Source organism: Lineus longissimus, chromosome 13 (assembly GCF_910592395.1).
Source record: "Lineus longissimus chromosome 13, tnLinLong1.2, whole genome shotgun sequence".
NCBI lineage: Eukaryota > Metazoa > Nemertea > Pilidiophora > Heteronemertea > Lineidae > Lineus > Lineus longissimus.
In genome coordinates, this window is record NC_088320.1 from 15,671,663 (window position 1) to 15,690,029 (window position 18,367).

The 18,367-nt window shown below is 43.1% G+C and overlaps 1 long non-coding RNA gene across 1 annotated transcript; it reads right to left on the minus strand.

Annotated features, from left to right (window-relative positions):
- Window positions 1–8,287: 8,287 nt before the first annotated feature.
- LOC135498239 (uncharacterized) lies at window positions 8,288–15,017 on the minus strand. The gene is made up of 3 exons (XR_010449029.1): window positions 14,912–15,017; window positions 10,384–10,444; window positions 8,288–8,575 (listed from the first exon to the last, which is right to left on the minus strand). It is a non-coding gene; the product is annotated as an uncharacterized LOC135498239 (long non-coding RNA).
- Between the last annotated feature and the right edge of the window lie 3,350 nt (window positions 15,018–18,367).

Here is an 18,367-nt window from a genome sequence, read left to right on the forward strand (position 1 = left end):
CGGTTATTCCTACGAATGAAAGAAATCATGCCAATTCTTCCTCAAAAGCAAAGAAAGGCTCTCGGTTCTTCCTACGAATGAAAGAAGTCAAGCCAATTCTTCCTTAAAAGCAAAGAAAGGCACTCAGGTTCTTCCTACGAATGAAAGAAATCATGCCAATTCTTACTCAAAAGCAAAGAAAGGCACTCGGTTCTTCCTACGAATGAAAGAAATCATGCCAATTCTTCCTCAAAAGCAAAGAAAGGCTCTCGGTTCTTCCTACGAATGAAAGAAATCATGCCAATTCTTACTCAAAAGCAAAAAAAGGCACTCGGTTCTTCCTACGAATGAAAGAAATCATGCCAATTCTTCCTCAAAAGAAAAGAAAGGCACTCGGTTCTTCCTATGAATGAAAGAAATCATGCCAATTCTTCCTCAAAAGCAGTGAAAGGCACTCGGTTCTTCCTATGAATGAAAGAAATCATGCCAATTCTTCCTCAAAAGCAGTGAAAGGCACTCGGTTCTTCCTATGAATGAAAGAAATCATGCCAATTCTTCCTCAAAAGCAGAGAAAGGCACTCGGTTCTTCCTATGAATGAAAGAAATCATGCCAATTCTTCCTCAAAAGCAGAGAAAGGCTCTCGGTTCTTCCTATGAATGAAAGAAATCATGCCAATTCATCCTCAAAAGCAAAGAAAGGCTCTCGGTTCTTCCTATGAATGAAAGAAATCATGCCAATTCTTCCTCAAAAGCAAAGAAAGGCTCTCGGTTCTTCCTACGAATGAAAGAAATCATGCCAATTCTTCCTCAAAAGCAAAGAAAGGCACTCGGTTCTTCCTATGAATGAAAGAAATCATGCCAATTCTTCCCCAAAAGCAAAGAAAGGCACTCGGTTCTTCCTACGAATGAAAGAAATCATGCCAATTCTTCCCCAAAAGCAAAGAAAGGCACTCGGTTCTTCCTACGAATGAAAGAAATCATGCCAGTTCTTCCTCAAAAGCAAAGAAAGGCACTCGATTCTTCCTACGAATGAAAGAAATCATGCCAATTCTTCCTCAAAAGCAAATAAAGGCACTTGGTTCTTCCTACGAATGAAAGAAATCATGCCAATTCTTCCTCAAAAGCAAAGAAAGGCACTCGGTTCTTCCTATGAATGAAAGAAATCATGCCATTTCTTCCTCAAAAGCAAAGAAAGGCACTCGGTTCTTCCTATGAATGAAAGAAATCATGCCAATTCTTCCTCAAAAGCAAAGAAAGGCACTCGGTTCTTCCTATGAATGAAAGAAATCATGCCAATTCTTCCTTAAAAGCAAAGAAAGGCTCTCGGTTCTTCCTATGAATGAAAGAAATCATGCCAATTCTTCCTCAAAAGCAAAGAAAGGCTCTCGGTTCTTCCTATGAATGAAAGAAATCATGCCAATTCTTCCTCAAAAGCAAAGAAAGGCACTCGGTTCTTCCTATGAATGAAAGAAATCATGCCAATTCTTCCTCAAAAGCAAAGAAAGGCACTCGGTTCTTCCTATGAATGAAAGAAATCATGCCAATTCTTCCTCAAAAGCAAAGAAAGGCACTCGGTTCTTCCTATGAATGAAAGAAATCATGCCAATTCTTCCTCAAAAGCAAAGAAAGGCTCTCGGTTATTCCTACGAATGAAAGAAATCATGCCAATTCTTCCTCAAAAGCAAAGAAAGGCTCTCGGTTCTTCCTACGAATGAAAGAAGTCAAGCCAATTCTTCCTCAAAAGCAAAGAAAGGCACTCAGGTTCTTCCTACGAATGAAAGAAATCATGCCAATTCTTCCTCAAAAGCAAAGAAAGGCACTCGGTTCTTCCTACGAATGAAAGAAATCATGCCAATTCTTCCTCAAAAGCAAAGCAAGGCTCTCGGTTCTTCCTACGAATGAAAGAAATCATGCCAATTCTTACTCAAAAGCAAAAAAAGGCACTCGGTTCTTCCTACGAATGAAAGAAATCATGCCAATTCTTCCTCAAAAGAAAAGAAAGGCACTCGGTTCTTCCTATGAATGAAAGAAATCATGCCAATTCTTCCTCAAAAGCAGTGAAAGGCACTCGGTTCTTCCTATGAATGAAAGAAATCATGCCAATTCTTCCTCAAAAGCAGTGAAAGGCACTCGGTTCTTCCTATGAATGAAAGAAATCATGCCAATTCTTCCTCAAAAGCAGAGAAAGGCACTTGGTTCTTCCTATGAATGAAAGAAATCATGCCAATTCTTCCTCAAAAGCAGAGAAAGGCTCTCGGTTCTTCCTACGAATGAAAGAAATCATGCCAATTCTTCCTCAAAAGCAAAGAAAGGCTCTCGGTTCTTCCTATGAATGAAAGAAATCATGCCAATTCTTCCTCAAAAGCAAAGAAAGGCTCTCGGTTCTTCCTACGAATGAAAGAAATCATGCCAATTCTTCCTCAAAAGCAAAAAAAGGCACTCGGTTCTTCCTACGAATGAAAGAAATCATGCCAATTCTTCCCCAAAAGCAAAGAAAGGCACTCGGTTCTTCCTACGAATGAAAGAAATCATGCCAATTCTTCCTCAAAAGCAAAGAAAGGCACTCGGTTCTTCCTACGAATGAAAGAAATCATGCCAGTTCTTCCTCAAAAGCAAAGAAAGGCACTCGATTCTTCCTACGAATGAAAGAAATCATGCCAATTCTTCCTCAAAAGCAAATAAAGGCACTTGGTTCTTCCTACGAATGAAAGAAATCATGCCAATTCTTCCTCAAAAGCAAAGAAAGGCACTCGGTTCTTCCTATGAATGAAAGAAATCATGCCCTTTCTTCCTCAAAAGCAAAGAAAGGCACTCGGTTCTTCCTATGAATGAAAGAAATCATGCCAATTCTTCCTCAAAAGCAAAGAAAGGCACTCGGTTCTTCCTATGAATGAAAGAAATCATGCCAATTCTTCCTCAAAAGCAAAGAAAGGCTCTCGGTTCTTCCTATGAATGAAAGAAATCATGCCAATTCTTCCTCAAAAGCAAAGAAAGGCTCTCGGTTCTTCCTATGAATGAAAGAAATCATGCCAATTCTTCCTCAAAAGCAAAGAAAGGCACTCGGTTCTTCCTATGAATGAAAGAAATCATGCCAATTCTTCCTCAAAAGCAAAGAAAGGCACTCGGTTCTTCCTATGAATGAAAGAAATCATGCCAATTCTTCCTCAAAAGCAAAGAAAGGCACTCGGTTCTTCCTATGAATGAAAGAAATCATGCCAATTCTTCCTCAAAAGCAAAGAAAGGCTCTCGGTTCTTCCTATGAATGAAAGAAATCATGCCAATTTTTCCTCAAAAGCAAAGGAAGGCACTCGGCCCCACATGTGACTTGATGTCAACCGGTGTTTTCGACCTCAACAAATGGTTGGTAAGAAACTTTCTCAAGTGTAATGGTGAAAAGACAGATCTATTGTTCATTGGTCCCAAGAAGCACATCGACGTGCTTAGGCTGCAATCAGTCCGCATCATTGACGCTGATGTGTATGCTTCTCTTTCAGCGAGAAACCTTGGTGTAGTTTTTGACAGTGATTTCACTTTCAAACAGCACATCAGTGCTTGTGTTAGGGCCTCATACTTTCATATCCGCAATATTGGAAAGATCCGCAGATATCTATCGGTCATCACCACCAGGCTCTATATTCAAGCCCTCATCACTTCTAGACTTGACTTCTGCAATTCCCTTCTTCTTGGCTTGCCTAAATCTACTGTCCGTCCACTGCAGTTAGTGCAAAACAACGCGGCTCGTCTTATTACCAAGTCTCGAAAGAGGTCACATATTACCCCAGTCCTCAAGTCTCTACATTGGCTCCCTGTTGAACAGCGTATCGCTTACAAGGTCCCCCTCCTTACTTTCAAATGTCTCCATGGTCTGGCCCCATCCTATCTCTCCGAGCTTATATCAATCTACACACCTAACCGTCCCCTTCGCTCCTCAGCTGAAACTCTCCTTCAACCTCCCAGAGCAAAGGTGCAATCAATAGGAACTAGAGCTTTTTCTATTGGTGTACCAAAAATGTGGAATAAACTTCCAGCAACTATCAGAAACATCCAAGACATTGTTCCTTTCAAACGTTCCTTGAAACATTTCCTCTTTTCTGAAGCCTTCATTAGCAGTGATGCAGCGCTTTGAGCGATCCTAATGGATCGGATACTGCGCTATACAAGACTCGTTATATATATATATATATTATGAATGAAAGAAATCATGCCAATTCTTCCTCAAAAGCAAAGAAAGGCTCTCGGTTCTTCCTATGAATGAAGGAAATCATGCAAATTCTTCCTCAAAAGCAAAGAAAGGTTCTCGGTTCTTCCTATGAATGAAAGAAATCATGCCAATTCTATGCACCCTATAACGACATCTTAAGGCTCAAGCATCACCCTTTTTTCACCAAGGCTACTTTTTCTTTCGTCAAGACATCACCATCAACAGTATATCAGTTGTCACCATCATATAAAATAACCGGACTAATTTTAATGGGTAAGGCTGTATGTTCGACAAGACATCGACACATTAGCATCCTTATTCTTTCCAGCTTCGCCAAATTTTCACTGAAGGAAATATAAACACTACTCAAGCATCGGCAAAGATTAGTGGTGATAGCTCAACTACCCTTGAGGAGGGGGGTACAAGAAACGAATTGATACTTGCATAAGACTTTCTGGGATGTTTTCATGTTGATATCTTATCAGCTGTGTTCTCACTGAATCCGATCTGAAGTCGTTCTCCGTAAAGCGTCCGACGGAAAACGTTTTAGCAAAAACGCACAGGCCACACTAGATTTTAAAAGCGTTCTCAAAGCGTCTTCAAAACGTTTTGAGCGGGTCACACTGAATCGTTTTGGTTGTAGATAGGAGTATTTCTATGAACGTTTTGCATCTGCCCCTCTACGTCCTCGTCCCTCCACAGGCCCAGGAGGGCAAGAACTTCAATCCTGGCCCACACATTACCTCTCCCAGCCATTCTAAGCGAAGCAAGCACAAAATAAATGAAATGTCAGACACACGCAGCATCCAGGCTTCAGAACGGAAGTAAAGTAAAAATCACTATTGCGCATGCGTACAACGCATTGATAGCACCACATTCAAAAAGCCACAGAACCGTTTTAGCTGAAACGGTTTCAAGACGACTTGAAAGCGCATCATGAACCGTTCTCGTTAAAACGGTTTCAAAACGTTTTAAGGACCCTCTAGTGTGGCACCCTAAACCGTTTTAAAGACTTAAAACGTTTTCAAGACGTTTTAAAGGCCCAGTGAGAACACAGCTTAAGATGATGCTCTCAAGCCAAAGTCGCCGCTGCCGGAAGTAACATGATGCAGCTTTACAACACTTCCGGAAAATACGAACAGGTGCATTGGCAAATAATTGAAGGCATAGAGAAGAGTCTATAGGATAGAGAAAAACCAACTGCAGAGAAAGGCTGATCACATCTTGTAACGACTCAACCAACCAGCACCAGTAGCCCACTACACCTCCCACCAGCAGAGACCGGCATGGACGTCAACAGTGACAGACAAAAAGTTGCCAGGCTGACCCAGAGGATTGAGGCTTGGTATCCTGTGTCACACGGTGGGTCAACAGTCGACTCCCTATCTACGTTATTAGATAACTGCTCTTGTTGCCAGACTGTCCCACAGGATGGCGGCTTGGTATATATCCTGTGTCTAACGGCGGAACCACAGTCGACTCACTGACCCAGAGGATTGTAGCTTGGTATCCTGAGTCACATGGTGGGACCACAGTCGACTCACTATCTGCTCTACAAGATAACTGCTCTGGTTGTCAGACAGTCCCGCAGTATTGCGGCTTGGTACCCTATGTCACACGGTGGGACCACAGTCGACACACTATTCACTCTAAGAGGGAACTGCTCAGTGGTCCAAAGGATTGTGGCTTGGGATCCTGTGTCACACGGTTGGACCACAGTTGACTCAATATCTGCTCTATAAGAGAACTGCTCTGGTTGCCAGACTGTCCCAGAGGATTATGGCATGGTATCCTGTGTCACACGGTGGGACCATAGTTTACTGACTATCTGCTCTATAAGAGAACTGCACTGGTTGGGAGACTGTCCCAGAGGATTGTGGGTTGGTATCCAGTGTCACACGGTGGGACCACAGTCGACTCACTGGCCCAGAGGAATTCGGCTTGGTATCCTATGTCACACGGTGGGTCCAAAGTCGACACACTATCTGCTCAATAAGAGAACTTCTCTGGTTGCGATACTTGCCAAGAGGACCTCCCTCCAGCAGAGATCGGCCTGGACGTCAACAGTGATAGACAAACGTCGCCAGACTGTCCCGCAGGATTGTGGCTTGGTATCCTGTGTCACACGGTGAGACCACAGTCGACTCACTATCTGCTCTAGAACTGCTCTAGTTTCGAGACTGGCCCAGAGGATTGTAGCTTGGTATCCTGTGTCACACGGTGCAGTTTTGACCACAGTCGACACACTATCTGCTCTGTAAGAGAACTACTCTAGTTTCGAGACTGGCCCAGAGGATAGTGGCGTGGTATCCTGTGTCACACAGTGAGTCCACAATTGACTCACTATCTGTTCTACAACAGAACTGCTCCGGTTGCCAGACTGGCCCAGAGGATGGCGGCTTGGTGTCCTGTGTCACATGGTGGGACCACAGTCGACACACTATCTGCTCTACAAGAGAATTGCTCTGGTTGACAGAGTGTCCTGCAGGATTCCGGTTTGGAATCCTGTGTCACACGGTGCACGTCGGTCCACAGTCGACACATTATCTGCTCTATAAGAGAACTGCTCTGGTTTCGAGACTGGCCAAGAGGATTGCAGCTTGGTATCCTGTGTCACACGGTGGAACCACAGTCGACTCAAAGGCCCGGAGGATTGTGGCTTGGTATCCTGTGTCACACGGTGAGTCCAAAGTCGACTCACTATCGGCTCTATAAGAGAACTGCTCTGGTTGCGAGACTGGCTCGGAGGATGGCGGTTTAGTATCCTGTGTCTAACGGTGGAACCACAGTCGACTCACGGGCCGAGAGGATTGTTGCTTGGTATCCTGTGTCACACGGTGAGTCAAGGGTCGACACACTCTATCTGCTCTCTAAAGCTGCGTTCACACTGAATACGTATTGAATGCGCATTCCGGAATACGTGCCCCGGAATACGAATCAATGTTAATTCGCATTAATTGGGGTGTTCACACACAACATGCCAATGCGCATTAACCGGTATCGCCGCCTATTGGCCATTAGGAGAACGAATCGACTCTCCTGATCAGGAGGCGCAAATGTCGCTACTACAACAGCAACATGGAGATGGATGTCCAACATGTCCAACAAGATGAGGAACAGCAACGCCGGCAAAGCTGACAAACGGAAGAAATCTGACACTACATGCACTATTGACAACGAAATGACAGATCATGCGTTCTCCATGTGCTAGAACGGAAATAACATAATGCGCATGCGCACAGGAGGGCAGCCTTGTTAATGCGCATTGAGTTGTTCACACCGAATGCGTATCGGGCGATCCGAATTCTGATGCGAATTCAATACGGTGCTGGAACCGTTTTCGATAAACCGATTTGGCATCATTCCAAAACGATTTCAGTCTGAACAGTTAATACGAATTCAGGTTTTAATTCGTATTCAATTCGTATTAAAACGCTAGTGTGAACACAGCTTAAGAGATCTGCTCTGGTTGCGAGACTGGCCCGGAGGATGGCAGCTGGGTATCCTTCGTCTGACGGCGGAACCACGGTTGACTCACTATCTGCTCTATCAGAGAACTGCTGTGGTTGCGAGACTGGCCCGGAGGATGGCGGCTTGGTATCCTGTTTCTAACGGCGGAACCACAGTCGACTCACAACCCAGATCTAGAGGATTCTGGCTTAGTATTCTGTTTCACACGGTGAGTCAACGGACGACGCACCAACTGCTCTATGAGAGAACTGCTGGCCTAGAGGATTGCGACTTGGTATCCTGTGTCACACGCTGTACCGCACCACCACATTGATGAGTGAATCTTAAATATCAAGAATCGAACTTTTGGCCATGGCACTACACAACCTCATTAAGGAGTAACTATCAAGAATCGAACGTATGACCAACGCAGCCTTTCATCGCTTTCGAGGAAGAAACGACATTTTTTCTCTCATTTCAAGAATGAAACAGATGCCTTTATTTGCTTTTAGGAAGAAGCGAGAGGTTTTCTCCTATTTCTCGAAGAAACGGCTGCCTTTCATTGCTTTCGAGGATAGACATATGGTGATCCAATGATTCCGAATACATAAAACTAGGTTTTAAAAGCAAATAAAAACAAATCAGTGCGGACTGGTATAACTATTTGTGATTTATTTAGTATTGTGGTAATACATCATATTTTGAACTCTTGTGACGCACTCACGTGGATGGAACGAACACTGTACAATATGGCATTCATTGTTCTGCTTGTTTTCTTGCACGTGCCTCTTCCATCACTTCGAATTTGTTGAATAACGATCGTCGAGCTGCTGCGGCATTGCGTTTTTGCGTGTTGGAGCCACACCTAATTACGCACGCATACAGGGCATCCGAAGGTTGGAGCAACCCGATGGCCATCACCAGCGCAACTATGATATAGGCAGTCTGCAAACAATGAAATACATTGTATTATGCGCCGAGTGTGGTGATTCCTTCAAAAGATATGAATAATATATGAATTTAGTTACCAAACATGCCAAATAATACTGTCAGTGCATCATGTGGTTGTAACTGTCATTAGAAGAAATCTGACTTAGAGGTCTGGTGCAGAGCCACACACGATGCAGACAAAATTGACTGTGGTGTGAGGTGAATTCATAAGACCGCCGCGAGATGATTCCTGCAAGTTTCCCTATCTCACATGTGCGGCTACTGAGCGCTAGTCCGATGTTATGAGTAGATGTCTGAACCACATGAGCTGACAGGCAGTAATAAGCGGTAGTCAAACAGTACGCGCTGTATGTAATATAATGTAATGTAAATATGCATTCATATAGCGCATGTTCCAGATCGCTCACATGCGCTTTACATCATTGACCCATATGCCCGGGTGAAAAGCACAGTCTTCAGTTGTCTCCCCAATGGGTTGGTTTGTGACGTTTAGGGAGAATAATGTTCTGCATTGTTGGTTCTCCTGAATAAACACCCGAGTGTATGTCTTGTACAACCATGTACATACACAGGGACCAAAATGGCCACAGTGGCCAATGAAGACAACCCAGAAAGTTCACCATCAGAGTACTCCTTGAAGACCACATATGGGCACAGTGAAAATAGGTTCGCACGGGTCAATATGTGTGTGGGTTTCAATGATCCACAGGATGATATAAGGCGCTCGGACATCGGGTATATGGCAGACAGACATTAAAGCTGACATGCAGGCATACCTGAAAACGCCTGTCCAACATGTTTCAAACGTCCTCAGATAGACTACCAGTAGGCCGCAGTGGCGCTACCGTATTCTCCAACAGAGCACTGGATGTGGAGCACAGATATGAGCATCAGTTCATATATGTCTTACTATAAATAGCCATTACGACCTTGAGCGATCATTGTTGGAAATCGAATGCCACCTAATCTAGACATTTCCTCAATACACGCATGGTTTGAATATTAGCAAAGCGGGAAATTGTTTTGCATCTTTATAACTCGAAAAATAGCTGCGTGCTCCTATGATCATCACAGGGTGTCATGTTCATCTCCTGATTATGTATCTTATGAATTTACTTTGCCAATATTGTAAAAGGGCAAATTTTTAAAGGCCACTTTGAAACTGAAAATGGTACAGATGGTACAAAAGACGCCATTCTCTCAGGCTTGTACGTGAAATGAAATACTGAAAAATATATTCATTGACAACAACGGCCTCATGGCATAGTTGGTAAGACGGCAAGGATCAAGTGGCGAGAATTCCCAGTTCGAACCCGCTAGAGGAATATTTTTCATTTTTCTTTTCACGAGAGCAGTCAAGTAAGCTGGGTGTCTATCATTTTTCTAGTGCAGTTGGTCGTTTGGTGGTTGGGCGTTGGTGTTTTCTAACTTGGCCGTTAGGGTTTTTATGCATGCATGTCAGCTTTAATGTAGTAAGATGTCTGCCAGACGTTCACATATTTGGCCGAGTCCTTGCACCTGAAAGGTGCCAAAAAACAATGAATTCAACTGCTTAGGCTGGTCTTACCATGAAAACCCAGAGGAAATAACTAACTGGTCCATATATAGAAATCATGATGATATTGTGTGTACCACCACCTGGCTTCACCATGAAAACCCAGAGGAAAAACGATGCTCTATTACAGAATCTACGACGATGATCATTGTGTTTACCATGTTCCATACAGAGTTTGTAAAGATATTTCTAAACTAATTTTTCATAAATACTGGATTTTTAGAGAAGTGTTTGCCTATGTAGTTACCTTCATGGTGTAGATATGTCTCAGATTGCAGTTACGACAGATAGTAGAATTGTGAGTGGACCTGAAAAAAACGAATTTCATGATTAAGATTGGGCTTGGCAAATTTTAAAGACGACTCATGCTACACCACCGTTAGAAGATCGATGGAGTTATTTGGTATATAGGGGCATTCCCATGCTGCCTGCTGCTCTCTCATATCCCACACTCTACACTGAGTTGACGTTTCCATCACCAAATTCCTATGAACTTGAAATATAAATAATCCGATAACACCACAGTGCAGTGATCGTCTCTAGGGATGAATGCATTATTGTCAATGCGTTGCTCCTTCAACTGTCTCGGACCCGGAGTCTTTTTAGCCAATCCCGTTTTAAGCATTTACACAATAACTCTGTGTATACACTCCAAAAATTAAATAGTAAATCATTTACCATTTGAAGTTGTTAACGATACGTTTACCAATAAGTAGTTAACATAACTATTTTCATAGTTAGAGTAACTACTTGAAATCCAAACAGCATGAATACTTTTTTACCTATTCAAGTAGTAAAATCAGCCAACCAATCAGAATCACTGATTTTGTGAATCAACCACTTGAAGTAGTAAGCTTCGACCAATCAGAATGCGCCCTCAGACAGCAGATGTCCAGCGTCGATCGCCGCCATTTTTAACCCGCTTCAAAAGCCAAACTTCGTTTTCGCTGATCTTTGAAATGGACGTGGAGGAAACGTTGGCCTCATGGGGGATGGGAGAACTAGTTAAAGTGTTCAAGGGTAAGATATAGCTTTTGTAGATATTCTTTTTTTCATGTTTCCGATAGCACAAAAGACATTTTTTTGACAATTTTGTATAGGCCTAAGGCAAAAAAGAAAACGCGCACCATTCGAAACCTGTTTTTAGTTCTCTTTTTCCTTCAGTTCTCACAACGCATGCACAGAACATTTTTATCACCAGTTCGATAGGCCTGTAGGCTACTCTATTAATGAAGAATGCACTAAACTGGAAAAAGAAGAAGTTTGTAGGCGATGTGATAAGTTAAAGACAACTTAAAAAGGCCCGCGAAAGTGCGCGCCCGTCAGCGCTCCTGTGATAATCCGATGCGCGCCATGAAGAAAAGTGTCGCACTAAATTTTATGTGAACATTATTGAAAATTTGTTCCGAAGTATTAGTAGAGCATTCGCGCATTACATGCATTTAATGAGATACTCGTTAGTTTGATTATTCCCGCCGAAAAAGTTGACGCAAGTGTGAGGTATTTCCGAGAGGGTGCACTCGGATCGAGTTAAAAATCGATGGCGGAAGTCGCCGGAACTGTTGACGTTTTATACTGATCTAAAATGCGATCGATTTCGACCTTATTCTGCCAAATGTTCCTTTTCCAAATACTTGTGAGCAGAAATTGTTGTCTCATTATATAGCAGAGTGTCAAATTCATGCATCTTGCGTGAAATGTCTTGCTGAAAAATGCTTCGGACACAGACGCTTAATTCAGAACAGATGATGTTAATTCATTCATGATTTGCATGCACTGACCCACCACCAACAGTTGTATAGGCTACAATACATGTACATATGTACATGTAGGGCCCTACATGCAATGTAGGGCCATAGCCCTGTTAGTAGTGAAGCCTGGCCACCATAGGCCTAAAGGCTTTGAAATGTCCACATTGAATTCAGTCGAAATCCACTGCCGAGACCAGAAGGCCTACTGGTCTGACTGGTCACTCGTCGTGAGACTGTTCATTCAATCTGGACGTTTTGATCTGGCATTCTGGATGGGTCATTGTCTGAATTGTCTACAGTCAGTCTTATTGATAGTTGTAAGTTTTGCAGTGCAGTTTGCCTGAGACATATCATCATCCAGGACCACCAGGTCCAGTCAGTGTTCAGTAGTGTAGCTTATTCAATTCTATGTATTTGGAAAGAGAAGTTCGTTCTGTGGATGCTTTCTTGGATCCTTCCTGTCCTCCTGTACTCTTAGATTACATTGAATAACAGTACCTGGTACATCATCGAATTGATATATCGGATCTCAGTAGGGTCTCCGCATGATCCTCTCCTTTTGACAGGGTTCCGGGTATGGATACCTAGCAGCAACACAATGCTTGCCTGCATTAACAAGAGTGGTAGGCCTAGATAGATGGAAATTCTATAATGCATAGGGTTAGGGTTAGGGTTAATTCTATAATGGGGGGGGGGGGTCATAATTGGTAGTATTATATAATGATAGTATTGAAAAGTCTCACAACAGGGTGTACCAAGATTAAGTGCTGGTTTTTCAACCATAGGCTATCGATAGTGTGCAGCAGTGGTTGATGAATGATTGTGGTTGATGAATCTTTTTGTTCCAAAATTTATTTTATTGATTCTAAATTGGCTGCTAGTGCTACAATAAAATTTGCACAGGATGTTGAAAATACTCCAAAAACCGCAAACCATTCCATTACATGTAGGCCGCTGAGAAGGGGTGGTGCTTTTGGACTACAACGTTTTTTGTGTCCATTTTGTGGGAGTTGAGGTTTTTTTTCTTTTTCTTGTAGAATTGAATCCTGATCAAAGTCAAACCAAGAACATGGAAGCATGTCAGTATTGACTGGCTGGCCTGTTGTCATTAATTACTGGTACTTAGTATACGTAATACCACCAAATTAAGCTTAAAGTATGGCAACCTTCATTTTTGCATGATTTTCATTTCATTTAGGACTACATCTATTTTCAGATGAAGGCATTGATGAGGAGGCATTTTGTATGTTGGACGATGGAACAATAAAGGAGCTGATTCCAAAAATTGGTACCAGAACAGAATGAAGTTTACAAGGAAGTACCGCAATCTACTAGTCCCTGCTTTAACTGTCGACGCAATGTACCAGTATACACCATAGGCACGTAATTATAAGAGTTGAATAACTCCCCCGCCCCTCGACTGAAAAACACACCCTCAATGACAGCACACATAAAACTGTACGAGTGTTGACACTGTTGTCAGTTGGGCTGGAGCCTTTATCGTCATATACCTGTCGACGTCCAGGGATAAGGTAGGTGTTACAAAATATTCCAATGCAATAACTATTTCTGAATTGTATATGGTGCATTGCCACTTGCGATGTCGCAAAGCAAAAGCTTTTGCTGGTCTCGGTTTGGGTGCATAGAAGCATGATAGAGCAAAGGCGTGAACGTGCATTCTCGCAATCGTATTCAGTGGTAAACTACAATATAAGGGTGTAGGTTAAGGTCGGTCCCCGCCGAACGCGAGTTTGCTTGAATCGCAGAACAAACTCGTTTGTCTGGGTGTATTGGCGAGCGGTGGGGTGTAAAATAGCAAAGTCGCATGAATTGCGTGCGTTATTGCAATCGTAATAACATGTGGTGGAAATATCAATGAATGCAAATGCCTCTGGGCTTGGTCATTCTACGCCCCCTGCAAAAAAACGAACGAAATAAAGCTCTTGCGCGGATTACGACAAAGCATGGAACGCTTTTTCATTTCACGCCATACTGCACTGCCCTAAAACAAATCCAAAATCTCAATACGTAAAAATTAACACATGTATACTAGACCAGTTTGCTTCCATCGCCGCAGCAAACAGGAGATCTTAAGCAGTATGCGGTGTGTTTACGAGCGATCAACGAATATAGAGTCAAATGAAGAATTCCGCAAAGCTGAAGAACTTCGAGTGCGCGAACATGAAACTCTATAGTCCTCCCAAAGGATGGATGGTGTTTCGAGCTATTCTCGAAGGTTTGGTTAAACCAGCGATCATACCTCAACCATTCTCCAAAACAGACATACCTTCTCTCCTTGCCTTTGTGATTGACTTTTCACGCATCGTAGAGCGTGGCCAAAAAGTGACCAAAAAATAGGACGAACAAAGACACTTCTTTTCGACGTATAAAACAACATATAAAACAACATGTCGAATGAGGAATGGAAAGAGCACACATATGGAAAAGAAGATGTTTGTGGCGTCCATAGTAACAGTAGGTTAACACTGATTGGGCAAGGCGTGAGGCGGTGGGTTTTTTTTGCTTTTACGCTGCACCCCAGTGACTTGCACGAAAACAACCCTAAAATCACATGCGTTGTGAATTTCATCTGAAACAGCGTCAAATATCATTCACCGATGTCAGGAGGCAATAACTGAGGATTAAGATTATTTTGATACATGTATATATAGGGCCCCGGTATATATGTAGGTAGCATTAGCAAGGTCGCAATCAGTAACCTCTCCAAAGGTAACGGGTATAAACTAAAATGGAGGCGGTTAAATGCTGATTTTGTGCCTAACATAATCGCATTCTTGACTGTTTGCGCCACAATCACGGCATTGTGGATGTGATGATTTTTAAAAAAATTCGGCAATGTAAACCGATTTTGAAGTGGGCGGCCAACCACACCACGACGTACACGTTTGTTACCCTTTTAAGAGAAATGGATTTATGGCGACAACTTGGTCAGGGAGAACCACCCTCCTTCGTGGTTACCCTCTGCTGATGTCAATGAGATAATATTTGGCAGAATTCACTTACCTTTTGAAAAAATGCTACTGCACTACGCTTGGAGTCCAACGACTGAAATGGTTGTTGGTTCGGGCAAGGTTTAATATTTGTAGCCAGGTCTAGTAGGGCTTATTCTGGATGTGCGTCGAGTTATTGAGCACAAAGCTCTCATGAATGCTTGGAAATTCTTCTTCGTCACTGCACTGTCTGCAAAATTCCATTGACACTCGACTTCAACTTCAACCTGTTACTCCTACTCACTTGTTATTTTTCAAGTGGTTAGGATAGGTATGCATCTAGATGACAGGGCCCGGTCTGCAAGGGATAGTAGTCCTAGGGCTGATAGTCCGTGTAACAACAGCCCGCATTGCTAAATGTTTTGGTTAGGGTTAGCGGTACAATAGATCATGCTGCTTAATTGGTCAAATACAATGCTACCGGACTATGACTCCAGGGGGACTATATCCGCTGTCACACCGGATTTGAGAAGCCAGGATTTGTATTCTGGATGAACTGGCATGGATTTAGGACTAGAATTCCTCACATGCATTTGTGATGGACTCTATGATTTAGAATAGCATAATGCACGCCTCTGGAATTTTATCCTTTATCTCTTTAAGGATCCTAGGGTTCATTTCGTCAACCGGGATTCTTGTCTGGTTTATTCAAGTTCGTAAGTCTTGCTTACTTCCTCTACCTTGAAAACTATATCATTAATTTCCCCCAGGTTGTGCGGTTTGGACATTGGCATGTTGGACAATTCTTCCTTCGTGAAAACACGATTATGCGTTTTTAATCTCTTAGGTCCAGAGGAGATTCACCAAATTAATAACAGGAATGAGTGATCTAACATACTCAGTGAAAGGCTAGAGTCACTAGATCTCTTCAGCCTCAGACATAGGTGAGAGGTGATTTGATAAGCTTGTTCCAAATATTACATGAAACGGATTTGGCGAACTATCTGTGTGGCGGCGACGCATTACTCTCCGTATATAGGATCATGAATTTAAAGACAGACGACGTATCTGTACTCTGATATTTCCTTTAATTAATCATGCATTGCGTGAAAGATATTGTAAAACATCAGCACCTTCAGGGTAGGGTTCATATCATTCAGCGGTTTCACAACGCAGCTAGACTCCCTGACCGGGGCAATCCATTGCGTCATCATAATTTGGTCTCCTTATGGACTGCCACAAAAAGCGGGAATTCGTGCAACTGGACGATTAGCCAATGGACATTGCTTTAACGAAACTGTATGTGCATTTTCTGTCACCGAATCAGAATATTCGACGTATACCGCTCTGGCATTAATAGCGTAGCTGATATTTAAACACTTCTTTCCCATACTGCATATCTCCCATGGTTTAGATGGTACACGCACGCACAGCGCTGTATCGTTAGTTGACCTACAATGTACCTGTGAATAAACATCAAACAACACGATTCATGGAGTATGAAGATGACAAATCGCTGTTGGCTCTAACACGTGAACAGGGTATCAATCTCTTTGTTCCAAAAACATTAACATAAAAGGACAAAAGGTTTCAAAATCAATAAGAAAATATGAAGCGGACGGAAGAAAGAACAGATGACAAGGACCTAATATGTCCATAACATCTCTGAAGCAAGGCCTATACTTCATGACTTTGCCAGGCCAATATATTTGTACTACATGCACATGTACATTGTATCTTTTATCCAGGCTTCAGAATTATGTATGTCTGAAGTCTAGCTTGTGTCTGCATGCGATTTGATATCATATTTACGAAATTCGGTTGATTTGTCGTGAAACCGGTAGCGCATTTTAGAGAACCCACTGCGGTCATAGGCTTTCATACTTTCAGAGATGCAGTTTCAAAGTTGAGTTGGTGTCTTTCAGAGTTGAAACTGTTTCAGAGTTGATCCGTAACAGACGTAGGCCTATCAAGGGCGGAGTGCCCCAACCCAAAGGAGAATCCTTGTAGAAGATGTCCCTGGTCGATATTACAATTACAGGGATAGTCTCCTCTATGGGGGCAGGCCTGGTAGAACCCACACCGTGGATGACATGGCATGCAGTAGGCCTATCAAGGGCGGAGTGCCCCAACCCAAAGGAGAATCCTTCTAGAAGATGTCCATGTTCGTCATTGCAGTTGCATAGATAGTCTCCTCTATGGGGGCAGGCCTGGTAGAACCCACACCGTGGATGACATGACATGGCATGCAGTAGGCCTATCAAGGGCGGAGTGCCCCAACCCAAAGGAGAATCCTTCTAGAAGATGTCCATGTTCGTCATTGCAGTTGCATAGATAGTCTCCTCTATGGGGGCAGGCCTGGTAGAACCCACACCGTGGATGACATGGCATGCAGTAGGCCTATCAAGGGCGGAGTGCCCCAACCCAAAGGAGAATCCTTCTAGAAGATGTCCCTGTTCGTCATTGCAGTTGCATAGATAGTCTCCTCTGAGGGGGTAGGCCTGGTAGAACCTATCCTGGTTGAGATGGCATGTAGTAGACCTATCAAGAGCAGTGCCTCATCCCAAGAGAGAATCCAGACGGAGGAAAGAACAGATGACAATGACCTAATATGTCAATAACATCTCTGAAGCAAGGCCTATACTTCATGACTTTGCCAGGCCAATATATATGTACTACATGCACATGTACATTGTGTCTTTTATCCAGGCTTCAGAATTATGTATGTCTGAAGTCTAGCTTGTGTCTGCATGCGATTTGATATCATATTTACGGAATTCGGTTGATTTGTCGTGAAACCGGTAGCGCATTTTAGAGACCCCACTGCGGTCTTAGGCTAACTAATCATCAAAAGAAACCAATGTGATCATTAATAAAATTATTCCAACCACAGGTCGCATCATTATCGAACAAACCGTCCCGGGTATACCACAATCTCCACTCAACCCTACCCGGGTGACCCGGTATAACGCAACCTCCTAACAACATATCACGGACCAACCCGGTATAATGCAAACTTCATCCAACCCTACCCGGGCCGCTACCACCACCCACATCGAAGAAACCAGAAACCAGCGGCTCATGTGGTTTGTGTGGGGGACCGTATCCTCACCGCAACGAATGTCCGGCCAAAGGGAAAGAGTGTGGGGAGTGTGGACGCCTGAATCACTTCGCCAAGGTTTGCCGTAGCTCACAGACCCGTGGAGCTCAATCATCCAGCAGTCACAATCGAAGCCGTGAACCTTGGAGAGGAAAACGAAACCAACGCACGACACATATCGCCAGATCGCTCGAAGACACAGCCGACGACAACGAAGCATCGTCCATCACTAATGTTGGTATTGATGAAGAGGGATACATACCCGCCTCAATATCGGACAAGCCAATATTCGATGTAACAATTTGAGGCAGTAAGACAACCATCATGGCCGATTCAGGAGCTACCGTTAATATCCTAAACCACGAGGATTACCGCCAACTCGCCAAACCGCCGTGACCAGTGCACATCCAAGGAAACTTTATGTGTTGT